Genomic DNA, 26,440 nt, shown 5'->3' with positions numbered 1-26,440 from the left:
CAATGTGATATATCACATTAATAAAAGAAAAGATAAGAACCATATGATCCTGTCAATCGATGCAGAAAAAGCATTTGACAAAATTCAGCATCCTTTCTTAATTAAAACCCTCGAGAAAGTCAGGATAGAAGGAACATACTTAAACATCATAAAAGCCATATATGAAAAGCCCACAGCTAATATCATCCTCAATGGGGAAAAACTGAGAACTTTCTCCATGAGATCAGGAAGAGGACAGGGATGTCCACTCTCACCACTGTTGTTTAACATAGTGTTGGAAGTTCTAGCATCAGCAATCAGACAACAAAAGGAAATCAAAGGCATCAAAATTGGCAAAGATGAAGTCAAGCTTTCGCTTTTTGCAGATGACATGATATTATACATGGAAAATCCGATAGACTCCACCAAAAGTCTTCTAGAACTGATATATGAATTCAGCAAAGTTGCAGGATACAAAATCAATGTACAGAAATCAGTTGCATTCTTATACACTAACAATGAAGCAACAGAAAGACAAAGAAACTGATCCCATTCACAATTGCACCAAGAAGCGTAAAATACCTAGGAATAAATCTAACCAAAGATGTAAAAGATCTATATGCTGAAAACTATAGAAAGCTTATGAAGGAAATTGAAGAAGATATAAAGAAATGAAAAACATTCCATGCTCATGGATTGGAAGAATAAATATTGTTAAAATGTCAATACTACCCAAAGCTATCTACACATTCAATGCAATCCCAATCAAAATTGCACCAGCATTCTTCTCGAAGCTAGAACAAGCAATCCTAAAATTTGTATGGAACCACAAAAGGTCCCAAATAGCCAAAGTAATTTTGAAGAAGAAGACCAAAGCAGGAGGCATCACAATCCCAGACTTTAGCCTCTACTACAAAGCTGTAATCATCAAGACAGCATGGTATTGGCACAAAAACAGACACATAGACCAATGGAATAGAATAGAAACCCCAACACTAGACCCACAAATATATGGCCAACTAATCTTTGACAAAGCAGGAAAGGGTATCCAATGGAAAAAAAGACAGTCTCTTTAGCAAATGGTGCTGGGAGAACTGGACAACAACAAGCAGAAGAATGAAACTAGACCACTTTCTTACACCATACACAAAAATAAACTCAAAATAGATAAAGGACTTGAATGTGAGACAGGAAACCATCAAAACCCTAGAGGAGAAAGCAGGAAAAAACCTCTCTGACCTCAGCCACAGCAATTTCTTACTTGACACATCTCCAAAGGCAAGGGAATTAAAAGAAAAATGAACTATTGGGACCTCATGAAGATAAAAAAAACAAACAAACAAACAAACAAAAATAATACAAAACTTCTGCACAGCAAAGGAAACAATCAACAAAACTAAAAGGCAACCAACGGAATGGGAAAAGATATTTGCAAATGACATATCGGACAAAGGGCTAGTATCCAAAATCTATAAAGAGCTCACCAAACTCCACACCCGAAAAACAAATAACCCAGTGAAGAAATGGGCAGAAAACATGAATAGACACTTCTCTAAAGAAGACATCCAGATGCCCAACAGGCACATGAAAAGATGCTCAATGTCGCTCCTCATCAGGGAAATACAAATCAGAACCACACTCATATATCACCTCACGCCAGTTAGAGTGGCCAAAATGAACAAATCAGGAGACTATAGATGCTGGAGAGGATGTGGAGAAACAGGAACCCTCTTGCACTGTTGGTGGGAATGCAGACTGGTGCAGCCACTCTGGAAAACAGTGTGGAGGTTCCTCCAAAAATTAAAAATAGATCTACCCTGTGACCCAGCAATAGCACTGCTAGGAATTTACCCAAGGAATACAGGAGTGCTGATGCATAGGGGCACTTGTACCCCAATGTTTATAGCAGCACTTTCAACAATAGCCAAATTATGGAAAGAGCCTAAATGTCATATCCATCAACTGACGAATGGATAAAGAAATTGTGATTTATATACACAATGGAATACTAGGTGGCAATGAGAAAGAATGAAATATGGCCTTTTGTAGCAACGTGGATAGAACTGGAGAGTGTGATGCTAAGTGAAATAAGTCATACAGAGAAAGACATACCATATGTTTTCACTCTTATGTGGATCCTGAGAAACTTAACAGAAGTCCATGGGGGAGGGGAAGAAACAAAAAAAGAGGTTAGAGAGGGAGACAGCCAGAGCATAAGAGATTCTTAAAATTGAGAACAAACTGAGGGTTAATGAAGGGTAGGAGGGACGGGAGGGTGGGTGATAGATATTGAGGAGGCCACCTTTTGGGATAAGCACTGGGTGTTGTATAGAAACCAATTTGACAATAAATTTCATATTTAAAAAAATTCTTTTTAAAGAAATGAAAGAGGAAAAATAACAATGCCACAGAAATACAAAGGATTATAAGAGAATGTTAAGGAAAATGATATGCTAACAAATTGGACATCCTAGAAGAAATGAATTCCTAGAAGCATATACTCTCCCTAAACTGAATCAGGAATAAATAGAACATATGAATACACTGATTACTAGCAATGAAATTGGAATCAGTAATTCAAAAACACCCAATAAACAAAAATCCAGGATAAGATGGCTTCACAGGTGGATTCTACCAAACATTTAAAGAAGAATTAATACCTATTCTTCTCAAACTCTTCCAAAAACAGAAAAGGAAGGGAAAGTTTCCAAATTCATTCTGAGGCCAGTATTACCCTGATATCAAAACCAGATAAAGATACTACAAAAAGCAAAAAAGCAAAAACAAAAGCCTACAGGCTAATATCTCTGATGAACATAAATGGGAAATCCTCAATAAAATAGTAGCAAAAAAAAAATCCAACAATATATTTAAAAAATCATTCACCATGATCAAATGGAATTTATTCCTGGAATGCAAGGCAGTTCAATATTTGCAAATCAATGTGATATATGACATTAACAAGAGGAAGGATAAAAACCATATGATCATTTCAATAGATGCAGAAAAAGCATTTGACAAAGTACAATATTCATTCATGATAAAAAACTTTCAACAAAGTAGGTTTAGAGTGAACACACTTCAAAATAATAAAGGCCATATATTAAAAACCCACAGTGAGCATCATATGCAATGGTGAAACACTGAGAACATTCCTCTAAGATAGGACCAAGACAAGGATGTCCACTGTCATCAATTTCATTCAACGTAGTCCTACAAGTCCTAGTCATACTAATCAGACAAGAAAAAGGAATAAGAAGCATTCGAATCAGTAAGGGAGAAGTAAAACTTTCACTATTCGCAGTGATTCTATATAGTATCATATGATACTATATATAGACATGATACTATATATAAAAACCCTGAAGACTCCACCAAAAATTTACTAGAACTGATACATTCATTAAGGTTGCAGGATACAAAATATATAATGTATTTATATACTAATAATTAAGCAACAGAAATTAAGGAAGCAATCCCATTTACAATTGCACCAAAAATAATAAAATACCTAGGAATAAACATAACCAAAGAAGTGAAGGGCCTGTACTCTGAAAGCTATAAAATGCTGATGAAAGACACTGAAGACAACACAAACAAGTAGAAAGATATTCCGTGCTTATGGAATGGAATAACAGATATTGTTAAAATGTCCATACTACCCAAAGTGATCTAGATTTAATTACTAGATTTAATGTAATCCATATCAAAATACCAACAGCATTTTTTTACAGAACTAGAACAATCCTATTATTTTTATAGAACCACAATAGACCCCCAAACAGCAAAAGCAATTTTGAAAAAAGAAAAACAAAACTGGGGCTAGTACAGTTCCAGATTTCAAGTTATACTACAAAGCTATAGTACTCAAAACAGGATGTAAGTGGCACAAAAACAGACAAAGAGATTAAAACAAGAGAACAGAAAAACCTAGAAATAAGCCCCCACTTATATGGTCAATTAATCTTTTATAAAATAGCTGAAAATATGCAATGGGAAAAAGCCTCTTCAACAAATGGAGCTGGGAAAACTGGGTGGCTATATGCAAAAAAATGAAACTGGACCACTTTCTAACACCATACACAAAAATAAACTCAAAACAGATTAAGGACCTACGTGTGGCACCTGAAACCACAAAAATCCTAGAAGAGAGCACAGGTAATAATTCTTTTTGACATTGGCCATAGCAACATCTTTCTAGATATGTCTCCTGAGGCAAGGAAATCAAAAGCAAATATAAGCTATTGGGACAATATCAAAATAAAAAGTTTCTGTACAGCAAAAGAAATAATCAACAAAACTAAAAGACTGCCTACTGAATGGAAGAAGATATTTGTAAATGACATCTAGTAAAGGGTTAGTATCCAAAATATATAAAGAACTTATATATTCTTTATATATAAAGAACTTGTACAACTCAACATCCAGAAAACAATCCAATTAAAAATGGGTGGAAGACAGGGCACCTGGGTGGCTCAGTTGGTTGAGAGTCTAACTTTGGCTCAGATCATGATCTCATGGTGTGTTGGAGCCCCGTATGAGCCTGCTTCAGATTCGGTGTGTCTCTCTCTCTACCCCTCCCCCACTTGCTCTTGTTCTCTCTTTTTCTCAAAAATAAACATGCATTACAAAAATTTTTAAATAAAAATAAATGGGCAGAAGACATGGACAGATATTTCTCCAAAGAAGAAATACCGATAGCCAAACACACGAAAAGATACTCAACATCATTCATCCATCGGGAAAATGGATCAAAACTACAATGAGATATCACTTCAAACCTGTCAGAATGTATAAAATCAAAAACAAAAGAAATAGCTAAGTGTTAGAGAGAATGCAAAGAAATAGGAACCCTTGTGCACTGTTGGTAGGAATGGAAACTGTTGCAGCCACTGTGGAAGACAGTACGGACATTCCTCAAAAAGTTAAAAATGGAACTACCATATGATCCAGTAATCCCACTACTGAGTATGTACCCCTCAAATACAAAAACACTAATTCAAAGAGATACATGCACCCCTTTGTTTATTGCAGCATCATTTACCATAGCTAAATTATGGAAGCAGCCCAAGTGCCCATCGAAAGATGAATTGATAAAGAATGGAATTATTATATTATTTAAATCATAAAAAATGAAATCTTGCCATTTGTAACAACATGGATGGATCTAGAGAGTATAATGCTAAGTGAAGTAAGTCAGAGATAGACAAGTAACATATGATTTCACTCACGTATGGAATTTAAGAAACGAACAAAGAAGAAAACAGACAAACCAAGAAACAGACTCTTAACTATAGAGAACTGATGATTACCAGAGGGGAGGTGGGGGGGGGGGGAATGGGTGAAATAAGTGAAGGGGTTTAAGAGTACAGTTATCACGATGAGCACTGAGTAATGTATAGAATTGTTGAATCACTTTATTGTACACCTGAAACTAATCTAACACTGTATGTTAACTTTACTGGAATTAAAATTTTTTAAACTTAATTTTAAAAAATCCACCAAAAGAGCTTTAGAAATCTGAATCATTTCTGATTGTATCCCAAACATCATAAAATCAGATTAGGGCACACATTTCACAGGAAAGCTAATATAAGAATGGGCTGGGAAATACAGCATATTGTGGAATTTCTAGATACTATACAACCCAACTGCTTCTGGATCAGTTGAGAAGTATGGCTTATTCAAGCAAAAGCTTAGGTTGCTTAGTAACAATCTAGGTATGAAAGTCTGGACTAAGATGATCTGGGAGGCAGCAAGATCTCTAAACCATAGATATAGAATGGTAGAAAAACTTCTATTGAATTAATATGGCAGACATCCACAGAGATAGGAATTAGCACTAACAACACTCCAGAATCAAAACTAATCTGATTTAAAAACAATCATTAGAGTACTGCAGAAATTATAGCACCTGCCATTAAAAAAAACAATCTGGTTGACCAAAGAAGAAAGAATACTACATCAAACTAAGGAAAATACCATAAATCGTCTATAAAAATTTCAGGTATGAAGAACACCATGTTTTACTGTATCAACACTAGATGTTTAATACTTAGCCTAGTATGATGCAGGATGGTTATGCTTGGGGCGGTATTCGCAATAATTATGGCCCAATATTGGCCATAAACTATAGATCTCCTTGAGTGGCAAGAACAACAGCTGCCAAGATTTACAAATTTATAGGACACTATCTTAGTTTTGTAGGCATGAATCTGTTATGCATTATTAAACCCCTAAGTATTACTATGGGGGTCAATGCAGTATGCTACCTTACTGCTCACTATTGGATACCATACTCATTGCAGCTTTGGATACTTCCATGACCTATTCAGCAATGGTGGTTATACAAAATAGATCGCCACATTCTGCTGCAGATACAACTCCAGGGTCTGTGACATCTTTTTCTCCTCCACAGATTACTACCCCTATCACCTTATTGCAACTGAGGACTCAACAACATCACCAGCATCACCAAATGCAACCTTGCCACCCCTCCCCTTTACTATAAGATCTATCTATTCACTGTGAAACCTTCAATCAATGGAGAAACCAAATGCCTAGGGAAGCTGATAAAGTGGAAACTTCTACTTCAATCTCCACGAGAATCACTATGGATCCTGAACAACACGCCCTATTAGAAACTGACTTGAAGGAGAAAGATTGGCCTGAACCACTAACTGTCTCTTGGTATTATAAGCTAGCGTATATACCAAGACAACCAGGTACTGATTTCTGTAATTTTTATCTTACAAAATTGAATGTAGCACTGGACACATGCCAGAGATTCTGAAAATAACATCAATTTAATTCCCGACTTATTTTGTGTAGTAGCACTTTATCTTACAAGAGCAACTGCTAAATATTCAGAATGGGCAATTATATTTGTAAATATAAATTAGCCAAAAAATTGAACTTTACTATACTCTCAACTTATTAGAAAATTAAGAATATATTCATGCACACTATGTCCAGACTTTATAAGAACAGACACCTAGTAAGGTCTACAAAGGACACATAGGAAACTTAGTACATATCATTATCCATGGTGGTATACATCTGGCTTCTGTCTCACCACAAATTTTTATTCTAAGAATATGGGAACTTATATTAAGAAAGCCTCTCATGGTCATAGTAGAAGCCACAATAGTAGCCTATACTTTGTAACTTAGTATACAGAACTTTTAACCAAAATATAGATTCCCAAATCGGGCTCAGTTTTATCTACCGCTGAAATAGCCAAGTTGCTCTCCATGTGTACTTACTGTTTGCTGGGGTCCCAGGCATCTCTTATTGAAGTTCCTTAGCAAGCCACCCAATTTAGCCCTCGTAAGGTAGTCCATATTCCTCCAGCGCTGACTTCAGGGGAAGTACGCACATGTGTACAGATTAGGATTTGGAATTAGGCAGAAGCCAGTTACCTCCAATAGCCCCCTCCTGTGACCCAGCCTTGCCCGACAGTACCATTCCAGGTCCCTGGTTACCCTGAACTGTACCTCCCGAGCATGCACAGTCTGCACCTTATCAGCCAGTCTTGGGCGGCTGGGGCATTCCAGGCCTGTTGAACTCCTGCCACACCAAAACCCTGTGAATGGCCGCAGGATAGAGACATCCTCCCTCCAAAAATATTTCTGAGGCAGCAGTAATCCCCCCTTTGGACTAGATGCCTGATGAGGTCCAGAACATGTTGAACAATCAAGGCTCCCAAATGTCTGTTACTGAAGGATACCCCTAGCTAGTCCTCCCAGCTCTGCCCTAGCAATATGGTCCAGATTCCTCCAATTTTACATTCAGGAGGAATATGTGCATTTATGTATGTTAAGGTTTGGAATTAGGCAGATTCCTTGTGTCCCCAGTAGCCCTCTCCCATCACCAGCTGCTCCTAACACTTGACCTGTTCCAGGTCCCTACTTAGCCTGACCCAGTCTGTCAGCCTCAGGTAGGCAGGGCACTCCAGGGGTGTGGAGCTGGGGCCATCTGCAACCACTTGCATAAATGTCAGGCTTGAAGCTTCTTCAAATACAGCGAGGGAAGGTAATGGAAGTCTAAGAGATTTTCCTAGTGTGTAGTTTGAATGTCTCTCCTGAGTTTTTTGAATGGCCCAGAGAGCATCAGGCATGAAAATTACCTTTATGTTATCTATTGTGCTGATTTTCCTGAAGTTTATATCAAGTCATTCATATTTAGTTTGCAGGGCTTCAGGGAGAGAAGTCTGTTTTAATTCTCAATGATTCTAAATCAAAAGGATGGGAGAAAATCAGAAACATTGTTTGGAGAGTTGTAGCCAGTCACAAGACATCAGAATTCAGAATCTAGTCTGGTTTACAGGTAGAACACAAAACCTCAAAGATAGTCAACAGAACTGGAATCTAATATCCACAAAAGTATTACTGAAACAATTTTTTCTCTCTGAGGTCACCCTCATTTTCAAAGTTAGCCAAAATAAGACTAACTTGTCTATAAAATAAGTTTGCTTTTATTAAAATTGGCCTTCTTTACATAAGGACAGCAAGTATAGTAATTGATTGTGGTCTTTTAAATCTGCTTTGCTGGAACTTTTCATAAGGAATCTTCAGACTGAAATTTTAATAGACTCTCGAGGCTAAGAAGTCTAGCCAAACACTTATCATCAAACTTTGCCTATAATACCTATGAATTTGTGTTACTTCCTTTATTCTTGATGTCCCCAAAATGTCCTGAGGTTCTTGTACCTACAATGAAGTGATCTTCCTTACTTACCTTGTAAGGCTGCCGGTTACTCTGTAAGCAAGGTGTCAGGCTGATATTTGCAATGGGCTTTATAAGCTCCATTAAGTCAACTTCAGTTCCTTAAAGCTATTTGGTCATATCTGAGTCTATGCATGTTTCCCTCAAATATGACATCCCCGTCAAAGCCTTGATGATATAGCCCATGTTTCCAATTGTATCCTGTTACAAGGAGAACAGATTCTTATTGAATTCATGCAAATAAATATATTGCCATGAAAATATAAAGTAACAGAGAGTTTCCACATTCTGGATGGTGGGGGGGGGGGGGATCAGGTAAGGAGAAGATAAAGGTTTCAAATCTGTTTACAAATGTGTAATTTATTGCTGTAAACCCATTAGCTTAAGGGAAAAAGTTTTCTTAAATCTGGAAATAAAACATTCTTAAAAATCAGCAATGTTTTGGGGCACTGGAGTGGCTCAGTCGGTTAAGCATCCAACTCTTGATTTTGGCTCAGGTCATGATCCCAGAGTCATAGGATAGACCTATCAGTTGGGCTCCACAGTGGGCATGGAGTTGCTTAAGATTCTCTCTCCCTTTCCGTCTACCTCTCCCCCACTCGTGTACGTGCTCGCTCTCTCTCTCTCTCTCTCTCTCTCTCAAAAAAAAATCAACAATATTTCTAACCAAAAGTCATAAAAATTATATTACTCCTCTTCATCAGTTTATTCACTCAAATGGAATTATTCTTGTTTTGTTTAAATCCAGTTTTTCCATTAACTCTGGATTTTTTACTTAAAGATCTTAAAGTTCTCAGAAACCTGTATCCTAGAGTGTTTTTCATGAGTTTCCTTGAAGATGAAGCATTTTTGTAGCAACACTTGTGAAAGCATTGAATAAAAGTAAAGCTGTTTATAAATCATAAAAAATTTAAAAATGACAGTGGTTAAAAATATGATTAGAATTCACGATGCAGTTGAGATGGAAATTTGGTTACTTCTGTGTCACACAATTCAAGATAATAAGTAGAATTACAAGCGATAGTCTTTTAACACATTAGAGATTTGCAAGACAAAGGCAGGTTTTTTTTAATTTCCACAAAGTACTAGGGTGTCAAGGGACTGACCTGCCTTTTAAAATGGAACTTGCTTCCTATATCAGGGAGATTTATAACTAAAATGGGAGTCAAAATACTTATGCCTTTGAAAAGTCTGTACAAAGCATTTTTTACAAAAACCTCTTTCTGAGGTATACAATTTAACCTTGGCCTCTATTAGGTCAAATGTCTCCTAGGAGACATTTTGGTCATCTGTTTGTGTGAGGGGTGGGGGTGTTGTGGATGACCACTAATCTTCCTAATTCCTCTCTAAATTTGGTAGGAACTTCTGAAAGTGGAAGTAAAAGGGCTATGCTGCTGTCCAGCGGGCATAAATTTTATCGCGTGTATGGTGAAGGTGGGAGTGTCTAGGATACATCTATAAAGGATATTGCATAGAAATGCCTGAAGCTGGCAGAGTCCAATTATGGAGCTCTGAAAAGCAGGAGCAAAGCAGGCCATACTGTCAGTCTGTTAAGTTTAATAATAAACTGTTAAATTTATTTCCTGGCTTTTGGCATTTACATGATTAACCTGTATATATTGAACCTAGAAATTAGGCTGGAGTGCTCTGTGTAAATCTTGTGGGGAAAAAGGAAGTTAAAACAGGCAGATGGGGCTGGATTTCAAGAAGGGGAATTTACATTGGATATGGACAATAATTTTTATCTTAAGTTTAATTACTGTTCTTTCATCTTGTCAAAGGAGCTTCAAAGGGTAGCCATCATCCTAATAAGATAATTGAAAACTCTCTGTAAATAATATTTTTCTTTCAAATATAGCCAATTGAAAGGATCCATCGTCTGGCAATGATGAGTAGGATCTTACTAATCTCAACCATGACTCAAACGATTAAGGTTTTTTATGGGAAAACCTAAAGGCAATTCTTCAGGCTTAGACCAGAACCCAAGAGGCATCCTGGGTGAGGGCATAGATGATACATCCCCCATGGTCCAAAATTTTACTCCCAAAATAGACTAAGACAGCACAGGCCTTCATTGCACAGGCAGTTAAGATGGTGTAAAGAAAATAATACCTTTGGTCTCCCACAAAAATGTGAGACATCTCTAGTCACAGACCCACTAATTTGTGACATGGGGCAGGCACTACTGTAATGAGACTTTTCTAGCACTAATGGAGGTTATGAAGACAAGGGTCCCTTATGGGCTGGGACCTCTTATAACATATAACTCCCGATTGCTGGCAAGGCCAGACAATGAGAGTACTGCTTGTAACTGTGTGCCTCAGAACCTCATTCTACTTGACAGGCCACCACAGTACCCTCTGGTAATTCCATCTTGTGGATGGTGGAGACCGGAGAGAATATTCTCACTGGTCACAAATCTTGTAAATCTTGTGGGGAAAAAGGAAGTTAAAACAGGCAGATGGGGCTGCATTTCAAGAAGGGGAATTTACATTGGATATGGACAATAATTTTTATCTTAAGTTTAATTACTTAAGCCAAGCTCTGAGGACATAAAACAAGACAAAAGGAAAAACCTCATCCGGCTTTTACATAGACGACCCGCAGCAAAGTTTGTCTAAACAGATACAGATGTGATGGTAACTGTGACCTCACCAGTCTGTGAGGCTACCTCGAACAACAGGCTGACCGGGACTATGTCTGTGTGCTCTCCTATGGTAATTCATTTTGATGACAAATGACACAAAATACAATGATAAAGAAAAGCTGTGGTCATCTCTGGGTGGAAATCGATGTGCCAAGCCAAGAGAACTCTACCAAATGCACCAGAGCCATTAGAGCCAAGGCACTAGTTCCACAAATATTTTCTCCTGCTAACCTAGATTTAGGAAGAGAGAGAAAAAGGACTCACATCACTCTCACTTGCACAAGACCTGGCAGGCAGAGATCCAGTTGGCTGATGTGGTGATGAGGATTCTTCCCTCGTGCCAGCTTTTGTCAGATGTCCCATAATCTCTCAGCCTCAGCAGTGTCCAGCCAGCTAAAGTTTATCCTGCTGGCTATGCCAACTGTTGAGGAGGAAGAACGATTCTCTACCTTCAAGGTTCTTCTAGGTGATCTAAGAATTAAATTGACAAGAGACAGATTAACAGGAGAAAAATAATTTAATTATACGCACGAGGGCTGATATTAAATTTGAGACTCGATGAACTAACCAAAGCAGGCATTTTCATGCTTTATAATCAAAGAATCAATAAATCTGTGAGAAATTGATGAGACAAAGAAAACTTAGGTTCACAAGCTTCAGTTTTAAAGAAATTCTAACAGAATTTGAGCTAGGGTAGTAAATTAGTAAAAGTAACAAGATGTTTACACAGCCTTCTTATCTCTGAATTCCTTATCTGGTGATTAAAATTTATCTTTACATCCTGGTACAGGGAGGGTACTTTTCACATGGGAGATTTATTTCCTGCTTTCTAGAGACAAAGCTGTTGGGAGTGTTATTCTTGTACTGGCTGTTTCCTAAGTGACTTTAATCCAAAATAATACGCTGAAGTGGCACATTTTGGGGGCATTCTGCCATTTGCCCCCACATGTACATTTTATAGGTTAGGGCTTGGATTAAACAGATGCCTTGGACTTACAATGGCCCACACTTGTGACCTGGCCTCTCCCAACACTTGCCCATTCCAGGTCCCTGGCTACCCTGACCTGCTTGTCCCACCCACACCCAGTTCACACCTTGTTAGCTGGCCTTAGGCTGCAGGTGGCCATCCAGGCCCCTGGAGCTCTGGGTGAATCCAATCAACTGAAAAGCCTCAGGGTGGGGGGAGCCCATACTGAGAAAAATTTTCCAAGGCCACAGATTTAAACTGGCAGTAGTCAGTCCCCATTTGGACTGGCTGTCTGATGCTTTCTTGAGCTTCTCTAGCAATCAAGGCTCCTAGATATCTTTTTTTCTTTTAGTTTATTTATTTTTGAGAGAGAGAGAGAAAAAGTGTGAGTGGGAGAGGAAGCAGGGAGAGAGGGAAAGAGAATCCCAAGAAGGCTTCCACACTGTCAGTGCAGTGCCTGATGTAGGGCTGGAACCCACAAACTGTGAGGTCGTGAAGTCTCTTAGGGGAGGGTTCCTAGACCATCCTGCCTCACCTGCCCTGGCAGGCAGACCTGATCCCCCCAGCTCTGCCCCCAAGGGGAATATGTGCATTTGTGTAGATTAGTGCTTGGAATTAGGCAGATTCCTTGGACATTCAGCATGTACTCCCATGGTCCAACCTCTCCAGATACTCACCCTCTTCTAGGTTCCTGCCTACCCTGACCTGAGCAGCTTGAGAATGTGTAACACACACCCCATCAACTTGACGAGGGCAGCCATGGCCTTCCAGGCCAGCAGAACTAGGGTGGGTCCGAACCACTTGTATCGCCATCAGCGCAGATGGTGTCCACCTCCCCAAATTCTGAGATGGTAGCTTTTAACTGGTGACAGTCTCCATTTGGACTGGCTGCTTGATGGGGTCCTGAGTTTACAAGTCTTCCAGGTGTCTCATACTGGGGAGACCCTGGCCTGTGGGCCCAGCCCCACGTTGACAAGGCCATCCACTTTCGTCCAGCTGGCCATAGGCGACAGAGCTGCAGTCCAGGTGCCTGAAGCTCTGGAAACACCACAGCTACCTTCCTGGCCTCATGGTGGAGGGAGTCCACATCAGGAAAACCTTTCTGAGGCAGATTTAAACCGGTGACAGTCAGTTGCCATGTGGACTGGCTGCCTGATGGGGTCCTGGAGCTCCCCAGCAATGAGGGCTCCCAAGTATCTCTCTTCTTGGAGTATACCCCAACCACCCTGTGTGGACTCACCCTGGTCAGGTAGTCCAGGTTCCTCCAGCCCTGCCTTCAGGGGGAATATGCACATTTGTGAAAATCAGCACTTGGAATTAGATGCAAGGAGCCTGCTCCTGGGACCCAGCCACTTCCTGCAGCTGCCCTGGTTCAGGTCCCTGGCTCCCCCAACCTGTGCCACCCATGCACGCACAGTGTACGCTCTGTCAGATGGCCTTTGCCTACCGAAGCCCTCTGAGCCTGTTGAATTCAGGCTGTCCTTCAAAACCTGCCTAGCCTCCAGCATGGAGAGTGCCCATTCCTTATGTCTTTCTGAGGCTGCAGCTTTAATCTGGTGACAGCACCATCGGACTGAATACCTGATTGGTCCCTGGCTTCTCCAGCCCTTTAAAGTTCCCAGGTGTCTGTTATTAAAGGGTACCTTGACCATTCTTCTCTATGCAGCCCTGGTAAGGCAGCACAGATTCTTCCAGTTCTGTCTTTGGGGGGAATATGCACCTTTGTATAGGTGAAGGCTTGGAATTAGGCAGATTCCAGGTACTGCCAATATCCCCCTCCTGCAAACCGGCCTGTTCCAGGACCCTAGCAACCCTGACCTGCTGAGGTTGTGCATGCTCAGATCACACCCTAGAAGCATGCATTGGGCTATAAGGGGCACTCCAGGCCATGCAGCTCAGCAGGACCCCAACCCCCAGAATGAATGGCCTTTGGGTGTAGAAAGCCCACAAACCAGTATTTTTGAGGCTTCTTTTTAAACTGGGGACTGTCAATACCCACTTGGATGGCTGACTGATGGTGTCCCAGGCTTCTCCATCAATTAAGGCTCCTGGGTGTCTCTTATTGGAGGGTACCCAGACCATCCTGTGCAGGCCCACCCTGGCAAGGCAGTCCAGATTCCTCTAGCTCTGCCCTAAGGGAGAATATGCACATTTGTGTAAGCTAAACTTACAATGAGGTAGATGCCTTGAAACCCCAACAGACCGATCCTGTGTCTCTCCAGAAACTTGCCCTGTTCCAGGTCCCTGGCTTCCCAAATCTGTGCTGCTTGCACATGTGTAGTAACACACCCTGTCAACCTGCTGAGGCCAGTCAGGGTCCTCCAGGCTGGCAGAGCTTGGGTTAGTCTCCCAAACCAGTATAGTCTTCAGAGTGGAGGGAGCCAACCTCCCAGAAATCTTTGTGCGATGGCAGCTTTAAACTGTCATAGGGCTCCAGGGTGGCTCAGTCAGTTAAGCATCCAGCTTTGGCTGAGGTCACAATCTCACAGTTCGTGGGTTTGAGCCCTGCGTCGGGCTCCGTGCTGACAGCTCTGAGCCTGGAGCGTGCTTCAGATTCTGTCTCTCCCTCTCTCTGCCCCTCCTCCGTTCACACTCTGTCTCTCTCTTTCAAAAAAAAAAAAAATAAACATTAAAAAAAAATTAAACTGTCAACAGTCAGAACCCTTTTGGACGGGCTGCTCAATGGGGTCTTAGGTTTACCAGGAATCAAGGCTTACAGATATCTCTTACCAGAGGATACCACAGCAGCACAACAGGCCCCATCTTGGCAAGTCAGTCCAGACTCCTCCAGCTGTACCTTTGGGTGGAATATGTATGCATGTTTGAATAGGTTAGGGTTTGGAATTATTAAGCTGATCCCCGTATCCCCAAAGCTTGATCTTATGACCAAGCCTCTCCAGACACTTGCCCTATCGCTGGTCTCTGACCTGCAAAGCTTGCACATGCAGAGTAGGCACCTCATCAGCCCACCAAGGGCAGCTGGTGCCCTCCAGGCCAGTGGAGTTGGTTGGTCCCAACCACCCGCATAGCCTCCTGGGCAGAGGAATCCCGCCCCTGAAATTCTGAGGTGACAGCTTTAAACTGGCTGTAAACAGTCAGTACCAGCGTCAGATGGGGCCCCTGGCTGCTCCAGCAATCAAGGCTTTCAGGTACCTCTTATTAGAGGAGATCCTGGTCAGTCATCCTGGCCCCATTCTAGCAAGGCAGCCCACTTTCCTCCCGCTCTGCCTTTAGGGGGAATATGCTCATTTCTTTAAAGTAAGACTTGGAATTAAGCAGATTCCAGGTACCCCAACTAGCCTGCTCCTGTTACCCAGCTTCTCCTTACAGTTGCCCTATAACAAGCCCCTGGCTACTTGGACCTGCACAGCCTACATATGTACAATCTGTACCTCCTCAGCTGGCCCTTGGCTGAAGGGGGCACTCCAGGCCCCTGGAGCTCCAGGAGGACCCCCAACCACCTGCATTGCCTTGGGGTGGAGAGAGCCCACACTAGAAAAATCTTTCTGAGGCAGTAGATTTAAACTGGTGACAATCGGTCTCCATGTGGACTGGCTGCCTGGTGGGGTCCTGGGGTTCCCCATCAAGCAAGTCTCCCAGATATCTCTTCTCGGAGTATACCCCAACCATCTTGTGTGGACTCACCCTAGCAAAGCAGTCCAGATTCCTCCAGCTCTGCCTTCAGGGGAAATATGAACATTTGTGAAAATTAGCACTTGGAATTAGAAGCAAGTACCCCCAGTAACCTGCTCCTGGGACCCAGCCTCTCCCTACAGCTGTCATGTTTTATGTCCCTGTCTCCCCTGCCCTGTGCTACGTATAAACATGCAGTCTGTACTTTGTCAGCTGGCCTTTGGGTGCCCAGGCCCCCTAGGTCTGTTGGGCTTAGGCCTTTCTCCAAAACCTTCACAAGCTCCAATGTGGAGAGTGCACACTCCTTATAAATCTTCTGAGGCTGCAGATTTAATTGGCAACAGATAGTCCCCATTTGGAATGGATTGCCCGATGTAATCCTAGGCTTCTCCAGGTGTTACCTGGATCCAGGGATCTAAGGCTCCCAGGTGTTTCTTCTTAGAGAGTACCCTAACTATCCTGGGCTGACCCACTTTGGCAGGTCTGTCCAAATTCCTCCAGCTCTGCCCTCAGGTGGAATATGAGCATTTGTGTAGGTGAATGCTTTGAATTAGGTAGATGTCAGGAACCCCCAATGCTTCTCCCTGTGAACAGGCGCTTCAGGATATTGTCCTGGCCACCCTGACCTGCACGGACGATGAATGTGCCGTCTGCACACTGTTAGCATTTGCAGGGGCACTCCAGGTCCATGGAGCTCTGGTAGGACATCAACCGCCTGAGTGGTCTCAGGGTGTAGGGAGCCCACCAGCTGAAAGTATTTCTGAGGCTCCATTTTACATTGAGGACTGTCAGTACACATTTGGGTGTACCTGACCATCCCGTGCGTCCCCACCCTGGTAAGGTCATCTAGATTCCTCCAGTTCTACCCCCAGTTGAACAGGCAGATTTGTCTATGTTAGAGCCTGGAATTAGGGAGATATGTTATAGTCCCTATAGCCTGCACCTGTTATCTGGCTTCCGCATACACCTGTCCCTGGCTACCTGCATGGCCCATGCATGTGCAGTACGCACCTGTCAGCCTGCCCAGGCAGCCAGTGCCCATCAGGCCTAGGATTTCACGCCAAGTCCCCAATCACCTACATAGCATTTTGGGTGGATGTAGCTCACCACCAAAAATCTTTCTGAGGAAGCAGCTTTAAACTGGCTACAGTCAACCCACATGGCCTGGCTGCATGATGGGATTGGAGGCTTCTGCAGCAATCAAGAACCCTAAGTGCCTCTTATTGAAGGATATCTTCACGGATCAGAGTAGCCAGGAACAGGTCAATGTCAGGTGAGGCCCAGGCAGGGGAGGGGACTATTGGAGGTAACTGATTTGCCTAATCCCAAGCCTTCTGGTACACAAATGCACATATTCACCTGAAGGCAGAGCTGAGTGAATCTGGACTGCTTTGCAAGGTCTACATTGGTTTGGCTCACCAACGTATCCTCCAAAGAGAGACACCTGGGAGCCCGACTACAGCACAAGCCCAGGACCACATCTGGCAAGCAGCCCACAAGGAGACTGGCAGTCTCCCATTTCAGCTAACACCTTAGAGTGATTTTGGGGGGTGGAGGGTGGGCTTCCTCCACTTTTTGCAATGCAGGTGGTAAGGGATGGGCCCAAGCTCCGAAGGCCTGGAGGGCCTTTCTGCTCAAGGGCAGCTGTCAGTGTGCGTGCTGTGTATGTGCCAGACTCACATGTGCCTGTGGCCAGGGTCCTGGAAAAGGGTAAGGGTTGGGAGAGGTTCTCACACATGAGAACTGAGAACTGAGAGGAGAACCCCCACAGGTTCTTTGGGGGTAGAAAAAACTTTAGCCTAATTGCAAGGCCTACCTACCATTGTACACAATTCTCCCCCTCCAAGGCAGAGCTGGAAGTTTTTCAACTTCCTTGCCAGGAAGGAGCCAGGCAGGCAGGGCAGGGTATCCTCCATTAGGAAACACCTGGAAGCACTAGTCTCCATTGAAGCCTCGAGTAAGGAAGCAAATCCATAGAAACACTGTTAGCCATTTCCAGTTGCCATCTCAGAGTGATTTTCAGGAGGTGGGCTCCCACTACACCAGAGGCTATGCAGGTGGTTGGGGCCTGGCCAGAGTTCCACGGGCTTCAGTGCCGAGTCTGCCCAAGAGTGCAAAAAAGTGCATGCAAACAAAGTAAGCATGCACAGGTGGCATGGGTCAGGGTGGCCAAGGACCTAAACAGGGCAAGGCATCTGGAGAGGCCAGGTCACTGTAGTAGGCCCTGGGTGTTATAAAGCATCTACCTAATCCAAGCCATAATCTACACAAATGTGCCTATTCCTACTGATGGCAGAGCCTGAGTAATCTGGGTTGTCTTGCCAGGGATGGAATGTGTGGTCTCCAAGAAGAGACACCTGGAAGCCTTGATTGCCGCCCGAAGCCTGGGACTCCAGCAGACAGTAGGTCCACATGGGGTCCCCAGTCACCCATTTCAGTGGTTGTCTCAGAATGGTTTTCAGGGGGAGGTCTCCCTCCATTCCCGAAGATGTGCAGTTGGTTAAGTGTAGGCCCTAGCTCCACAGGCCTAGAGGGTTCTGGCTACCCAAGGATGGATGACAGGGGACGCCCTGCCCATGTGCATGTCACACAAGTCAGGGTGGCCAGGAACCTGGAACAGGGTGAGGCCAGATCACAGAAGCAGTCTTTTTCTAGTACCTGGCATCTAATTCCAAGCCTTATTTTACACAAATGTGCATATTTCTCCTGAAGGCAGAGGTGGAGGAAAGTGCACAAACCTGCCAGCATGGAACAGCCAGAACTGTTGGGTACCGTCCAAGAATAGACACCTGGGAGCATTGATGGCTGACTAAGACCAGGACCACATCAGGCAGTCAATCCAAATGCAGACTGTTCGTCATTGGTTAAATCAAATCAGAAAGATTTTTGAGGAGTGGGCACTTTCCATCCTGGAGGCTATGCAGGTTTCGGAGACCAGCCTGAGCCCAATAGGCCTGGAGGATGCTAACAACCGAAGGCCAGCTGAGACAGTGCAATCTGCACATTTGTGGGCAGCGCGGGTTAGGGTAGCTAGGGACCAGAAACAGGGCATGTCTCTGGAGAGGCCGGGTCACAGGAGCAGACTTTTGGGGGTACAAGGCATCTGCTTAATTCCAAGTGCTAACCTACAAAAATGCACATATAGACTTACCTCAGAGATATTGTGGGTTTTGTTTGCAGACCACTGTAATAAAGCAAATATTGCAACAAAGTGAGTCAAATGAATTTTTTGGTTTCTCATTGCATGTAAGTTATGTTTACACTATAGTCCCTTAAGTGTGTAATAACATTATCTCTTAAAAAAATAACGTACAGGGGCGCCTGGGTGGCGCAGTCGGTTAAGCGTCCGACTTCAGCCAGGTCACGATCTCGCAGTCCCTGAGTTCGAGCCCCGCGTCAGGCTCTGGGCTGATGGCTCAGAGCCTGGAGCCTGTTTCCGATTCTGTGTCTCCCTCTCTCTCTGCCCCTCCCCTGTTCATGCTCTGTCTCTCTCTGTCCCAAAAATAAATAAACGTTGGAAAAAAAAAAATTAAAAAAAAAAAATAACGTACATACCTTAATTAAAAAACACAGTACTTTATTGCTAGGGGCTCAATTGGTTAAGTTTCCAACTCTTGATTTCAGCTCAGGTCATGATCTCACAGTTCGTGAGTTCCAGCCCCGCGTCAGGTTCTGCACTGACAGCACTGGGCCTTCTTGGGAGTCTCTCTCTCTCTCTCTCTCTCTCTCTCAAAATAAATAAAAACTTAAAAAATATTTTATTGCTAAAAAATGCTTACCATCACCTGAGCTTTCAGCAATTACTAATTGCTGATCTCAGATCACCATGACAAATAAGGAAAAAGTTGGAAATACTGAATTGCCAAAACGTGACACAGAGACATGAAATAAGCAACTGTTGTTGGAAAAAATGGCACTGATAGACTTGTTCAAGGCAGGGTTGCCACAAAACTTCAATTTGTAAAAAAAACAAAACAAAACAAAACAAAAAACAACCCAATATCTGTGAGGCACGATAAGATGAATCACACAAAACAAGCACACGCACTTTCTGAATTTGGGTAGACTTATGACTCCTTCGACCAATAGTTTACAGCAGACACAATAGTGAGGCTGAGTCATAAAAGGCAATGCAGCACTGGCCTTATGCATGAGAACACTTGAGGCTGGAGCCCTGAACTGCCACATAAAGTCTAATTACCCAGACGACACTAGCTGTAAGGAAGCCAACCCACACAAAGTAGCCAAGAGTAGTTGCTCCTAGTCTTTGAGCCAGACCAGCCCAAGGGACTCCTCAGAGAAGAATCAACCATGCTGTGCTTGGATGGAATTTCTGAGCCACAAAATCTATGAACATAATAAAATGGTTGTTTCTAAGATGCCAAATTTAGGTCAGTTTGTTATGCAGAAAAAGTAACTGCAATGGAATATGAGGGTCAAAGACATATGGGTATGAATGGACAGATTCATTATCCAAATATATTCCAATCATCTGCAGAATGGAAGTTCACAATACTTTGGAATAAAGTTTTTCCAAATAATCTAAAGAAATTTTTGTACATACATGTTGTCCCACTTGAGAGATTCAGAACATGTAAAGCCTAGTCCCTTTAGTTCATGCTTTCTGTTGAAACTACTTGTTAGTTGTGTGAGCCTCTATCTTAGTTCTAAGATAGAAGAATAAAGTCAGTAAACCTTGCTCTTTTTTTCCTAAAGTTTATTTATTTATTTTGAGAAAGAGGGGGAGAGAGGGCATGTGCACATGGAGGAGGGGCAGAACGAGAGGGAGAGAGAGAGAACCCCAACCAGCTCCAGGAGGACAGCACCCACTGTGGGGCTCGATGTCACAACTGTGAGATCATGACCTGAGCCAAGATCGAGTCGGATGCTTAAATGACTGAGCCACCCAGGTGCCCCTAAACCTTGCTCTTTGAGCCCCCATTTCAAATTGTATCTCATGAATGACGTTAGTAAAAGACATCCTCAAGTTTTCCAATAAAAGAATTGATTAGCCTAACTTCTCAGGTGATTATATTAATTCATGTCTCTATTTTATAGTTCTAGCAGTAAAAATGTCAACACTATTGCTGACATTTTAAACACTAATACAGACATTATTTTTATTTGTATTTTAAAGCCACAAAACCCCAACACAAAAAGCCACGAAGCCACAAAAAAAAAACCAACAATGCTCCTGCTTTATATTTTGTCTTTAAAATAGTGCATATAGTAAGGATAATAATAAAGTCCTATAAATATATAAAAAGTTTTTTGGAATAAGCAAGTTTTGTGTTTCTACCATCCTGGGATCCAGGTTTCTAATTTTATGATAAATGTAAGATATAAAAGATATAAAAGATATAAAAATATATAAAAGATAAAAATCACTACTCTCGAAGGTAGAATTTTTTGGGGGGGGGAAGAATAACATAAAATAACTGCTTCTGTGAATTGCAAACTTCAGGATACACATATAACATTACACAGACATTATGGGAATAATTTATCCTAATATAAATGTTCGGATTAAATATCACAGATCATATTTTTTCTGTTTTCATTCTTCATTGAAATCAACAATTTTTTTAATTCTCTTTATTTTTTCACCCCAGTTTTACTGAGATATAACTGACATATAATATTATGTAAGTTTAAGGCACACAATGTGATGATTTGATAAACACATACATTATCAAACATTGACCACAACAAAGGTAGTCAACACATCCCTCCCCTCGCATAATTACCACTTTGTTTTTGTTGTCATTATGTTGAGAACATTTAATATCTGCTCTGTTACTGGGAAAACTAGATAACTGCATGCAGAAAAATGAAATTGGACCCTTATCTTACACTACTCATAAAAATGAACTCAAATGGATTAAAGACTTAAACATAAGACCTGTAACCATAAAGGGAACAGCAAAAAACTCCTTGACATTGGTCTTGCAGCAATTTTCTGGATATGACACCAAAAGCACAAGCACAAAAGCAAAAATCAATAGGAGCACCTGGGTGGCTCAGTCCGTTAAGCGTCCGACTTTGGCTCAGGTCATGATCTCATACTTGTGAGTTCGAGCCCCGCATCGGGCTCTGCGCTGACAGCTCGGAGCCTGGAGCCTACTTCAGATTCTGTGTCTCCCCCTGTCTCTACCCCTCCCCTGCTCACGCTCTGTGTCTGTCTCTCAATAATAAATAAACGTTAAAAAAATTTTTTTTTAAAAAGCAAAAATCAATAAACGGGACCACATCAAACTAAAAAAACCACACAGCAAAAGAAACTACTAACAAAATTAAAAGGCAACCTACAGAATGGGAGAAAATATTTGCAAATTATATATCTAATAAGGGGATAATTTTCAAAATATATAAAGAATTCAACTCAATAGCATAAAACAACAAAACAAAAACCTGATTAAAAAACAGGCAGAGAAATTGAATAGTCTTCCAAAGATGACATACAAATGGGCAACTAGCATATGAAAAGGTGCTCCCATCACTAATCATCAGGGAAATACAAATCAAAACCATGAGATATCACCTCATACATGTTGGAATGGCTATTATCAAAAAGACGAGAGACAAGTGTTGGTGAAGTTGTGGAGGAAAAGGAATCCTTGTGCATTGTTGGTAGGAATGTAAACTGGTACAGCCACTATGAAAAATAGTATAGAGAAGTTCCTCAAAAAATTAAAAACAGTACTACCAAATGATCCAGCAATCCCACTTCTGATTCCAAAGGAATTAAAATCAGGATTTCATAGAGATATCTGCAATCCCATGTTTACTGCAGTGTTACTTGCAATAGCCAAGATATGGAAACCATGTAGGCATCCATCAATGGATGTATATAACAAAAATATGGTGTATACATATAATGTAATACTATTCAGTCATGAGAAAAAAAGAAATTCTGCCATTTGAGACAACTTGCATGAACTTTGAGGGCATTATGCTAAGCGAAATAAGCCAGTGTATGATCTCACTTATATGTGGGATCTAAAAAGCCAAACTCAGAGAAACAGTAGTGGTTACCAAAGGCTGGTGGAAGGAGGCAGGGAATGGGGAGATAACTGGTCAGAGGATACAAACTTCCAATTATAAGAGGAGTAAGTTCTGGGATGTAATGTACATCCTGGTGAATATGGAATAGTATTTGTCTGTTTCACTTAGGTTAATGCACTCGAGTTTCCAATTTTTTTTAAGATTACTTATTCATTTTGAGAGAGAGCTTGCAAGCAGGGGAGGGGCAGAGAGAGGGGGAAAGAATCCCAAGCAGGCTCCATGTGGAGCCTGACTCAGGGCTCGAACTCAACAATCTAAGCCAAAATCAAGGGTCAGATGTTTAACCGACTGAGCCACCCAGGTGCCTCTCCAATTATTTTTAAATTATGGAATACAGAACAGTGTATTTTCTTTCAATATAGGGAAATAACACATAAATCAAACTTCAGGACTACCCTCAAATCAATATACAAAATATGTTTCCAATCAACTTCTGCAAGTTACTGTTGACCAAGCAGAGTAAGACAAACACCAAAGAAATAAATTGCTAATAAGACAACATGCTTCACTCAGTTGGTATATTTTAGTGAATTCTATTATTCGTTCAAAGTTAGATAATATTACTAGATATGTTCACCCAGAAACTAGAAAATGGAAAAAAACAGCAGTTCTGTCTCATTGTAGGTCGGTAAGGTAGGCAAGGGACTCTGTGCTTTAGGTTCCCCACGTGTAGAAGAAGGATAACAACATCCACTGGCAGAACTGGAAACAGGTGCCACCATACTGAGAAGCCTATAGGGTGGCCATGTAGTCTGGAAACACTGATATATTATTTCATTATTTATGAAATAGATCAACAGAACTCCTAGGATTACTTTTTCTGGGGCAGCTAAAGCTGCTAAAGCTACAGGTTTACTCTTTGAAAGACACAAATCATCTAAGGAAATGCATTACTGAAGCACTTGCAGGGATTGATTGGAAACGATGTATTTCTTTCATAGAACCTACAGTTGTGTCATTTTGAATTGAGTAGAGCACCCCTCTGTTTATATATTTTTTCTCCTGTTTCTGATTCCAAACAGTGCACCACAGCACTCCCTCCCCTCTCTCCTCTCTTTCTCTCTTCTTCACTGCACGCACATATGCACACACACACACACACACACACACACACACACACACACACACACACTCCTACTTTCACTGTATTGCTATGAATGAAAAAAAGCTATGAGGCAGCTTTTACCAGAGGAAGTTTTATATCTATCCATATACAAACTTACCTGCACCCCCCAAAACCTCCCTTAACATAAGAAAATAAACTTTAAAAATCCTTCCACTTCCTTTCACAGGTATTTAAAATTTTTTTTGAAAGAGAGAGAGAGAAAGAGAGACAGTGCAAGCAGAGGAGTGGCAGAGAGAGAGCGAGACACAGAATCCAAAGCAGGCTCTGAGCTGTCAGCACAGAGGCCAGGTGGGCTCAAACTCACTCAGTGGGAGATCATGACCTGAGCCAAAGTCGGAGGGAGGGCTCAACCAACCGAGCCACCCAGGTGCCCTCACTTTTACAGGTATTTTTAAAAAAGAGGTATTTAAAGGAAAGGCTGATTCAACTATCAAGAAAACAGAGTAAGTTAAACAGAGAAAGCAAAAGGGAGGAGAGGGCAAGAACCAGAATCATGGAAAAGGGGAAAAGACCAGTGAGGGAGAAAGCCAAGAAAAGTGGCAATAGATGCCCAGGTCCAGCAGCGGGTTCTAAAGGCAGCTTTAGTCAAACTGGGAAGACTATTGGCATTGTGAAAGCAGTGGCCTGAATTCCATCCCTATTGAGCAAGTCACACAAATCTCTGTGTCTATTTCACTATCCCTAAAAACAAAACCTTCACCCCTTACAAGTTTAAATGCTTTTTACTTGTATTACACCCTGATTTTCATTTTGGCTTTAAACAGATTACAAAACGATTAAATACTCCTGGAAGCTCTTTAACCGTTTTTTATACCCACGCTTTCTTGATGACACTCCTGGATAATTCAAATGGAAACTAAATTTAAACTAAATTAAAATTACATTAATTTCATTAACCCAGACTAGGTACTGCTTATCCCAGCTTCCAATATACAAAGTTACGATTTTATGGATGTCACTTTCTGCCAATTGACACACCAAGAGAACACATAAAAACAACAAGCAAAAAGCCTCCAAATAAATCCAAATAACAACACATTTTGCAGCTTACTTCTAACAGAACTCTCAGCTTGGAAGGAGCTGGAACTAGGGTGAGGGCCGTTTTCTCCCTTATTAGGAAACGGGAACAGTTTAAAGACTTAATCTAAAGTCTTAGGAAATTACAAGAGGTTTCCTTTACAAAACAAGTTCAGGTTGGGGGAGGAGCAGGCAACCAGCCCATCCGGCCCGCCCCTCACTTAGCACTATAGCGACTGAGAGGAGTCTGCTGCTGACGTCACAAGAGACCGGCGCCGCGGGAGGACGAGAGGAGGAGACCGGCTACGTCACGGCCGCTCAGGCGCGGAAGTCGGCGCGCCGAGAAGGCCCACAAGTTAGATCCGGCAGCTGGCGGAGGGAGCCGCTCAACCTCAGGCGCAAGAGAGCGTTGCGCGTGCGCCGGTTGTCCCTGGGTTTGCAGTTGTTTTGGGGAGTGTGCGGTCCTTCCCGTCCGCCCCCGCAGCCTGGCAGGCCCCGGCCTTCCTAGAAATGACGGAGTGGGCGCGCGCTTTCCTCTTGACAGTTGTGAAATAATTTCTCGCCTGGAGCCTACGTCAGCCCAGCCAGGCCTTGCATGGGTTCAGCGGCGGAGCTGGGCGCGATTGTCCCTGGGCGGACCGTGAGGCTCAGCGGGGCCTGAGAGCCTGGGGTGGTGGGTTGTTTGACGCCCTGTGGGTGCTGAGCTTTCTCCGAGCTCGAGCTTGTAGCAAGGGGAAAAGGACTTTCCGATTGACCAGCCCACTTCAGTCACTAACCCCCACGGTAGAGCCCTTTGGGAAACCTGCCTGTCCTCCAGAATCGGGAAGGCGGGCTCTTTAGCAGTTGGCGGAGGGAGTTCTCTCCAGAGTCATATGTAAAAAATTGTAAATGTAATATTTAACTCTTTAATTAAATTCATTTATCCCAAAGCACGCAGAATGTTACAAGGTTCGGTATTGAGAAGCACGAACAAAGGTCAAATGATATTGTGGCCTTCAGGGTCTGTAGATCCAAAACTGAGCCCAAAAGAATCTCATGACTCACCAAACCAATGCCTAAAACAGTTCATCTCCAGAACCAGCTTTTAAATTTGAAGCCGATAGTCCTGCATGAATGTATAATACATACTTGAACGAATGTATGTATAAGACTATTTCTCTTATGTTTCTATTCTGAAAAGTATACACTAGAGATTCTTAAATGTTAAGGCAAAGCATTTAGCAATCCAGACTATATGTAGCGATCCGCACTTCCCACCTTAAGGAGTAAGTGGGTCGTT

General features: G+C 42.1%; 1 long non-coding RNA gene across 9 annotated transcripts in view; it reads right to left on the bottom strand.

Moving 5' to 3' along the window:
- Positions 1-25,843, bottom strand: part of LOC112850311 (uncharacterized) — a 60,377-nt gene extending 34,534 nt beyond the window's left edge. For 2 of the 9 annotated variants that reach the window (XR_015240085.1, XR_003222628.2), the window contains exons 1-7: positions 25,196-25,522; positions 19,105-19,137; positions 15,051-15,117; positions 11,618-11,824; positions 8,719-8,907; positions 8,108-8,212; positions 7,245-7,338 (exon numbers count right to left, since the gene is read on the bottom strand). This is a non-coding gene — a long non-coding RNA (uncharacterized LOC112850311). Of the gene's footprint in view, positions 1-7,244; positions 7,339-7,475; positions 7,565-8,107; positions 8,213-8,718; positions 8,908-11,617; positions 11,825-15,050; positions 15,118-15,965; positions 16,000-19,104; positions 19,138-25,195 lie in introns of all 9 variants that reach the window. The other 7 variants (XR_015240088.1, XR_015240089.1, XR_015240090.1 and 4 more) reach the window with 7 other exon arrangements.
- Positions 25,844-26,440: the final 597 nt, after the last annotated feature.

This window comes from Puma concolor, chromosome C2, assembly GCF_028749965.1.
Source record: "Puma concolor isolate L17-30 chromosome C2, mPumCon1.1.hap2, whole genome shotgun sequence".
In the NCBI taxonomy this organism is placed as follows: domain Eukaryota; kingdom Metazoa; phylum Chordata; class Mammalia; order Carnivora; family Felidae; genus Puma; species Puma concolor.
Note: the sequence above shows the minus strand (reverse complement) of the source record. Positions and strands in the feature narration are given on the sequence as shown.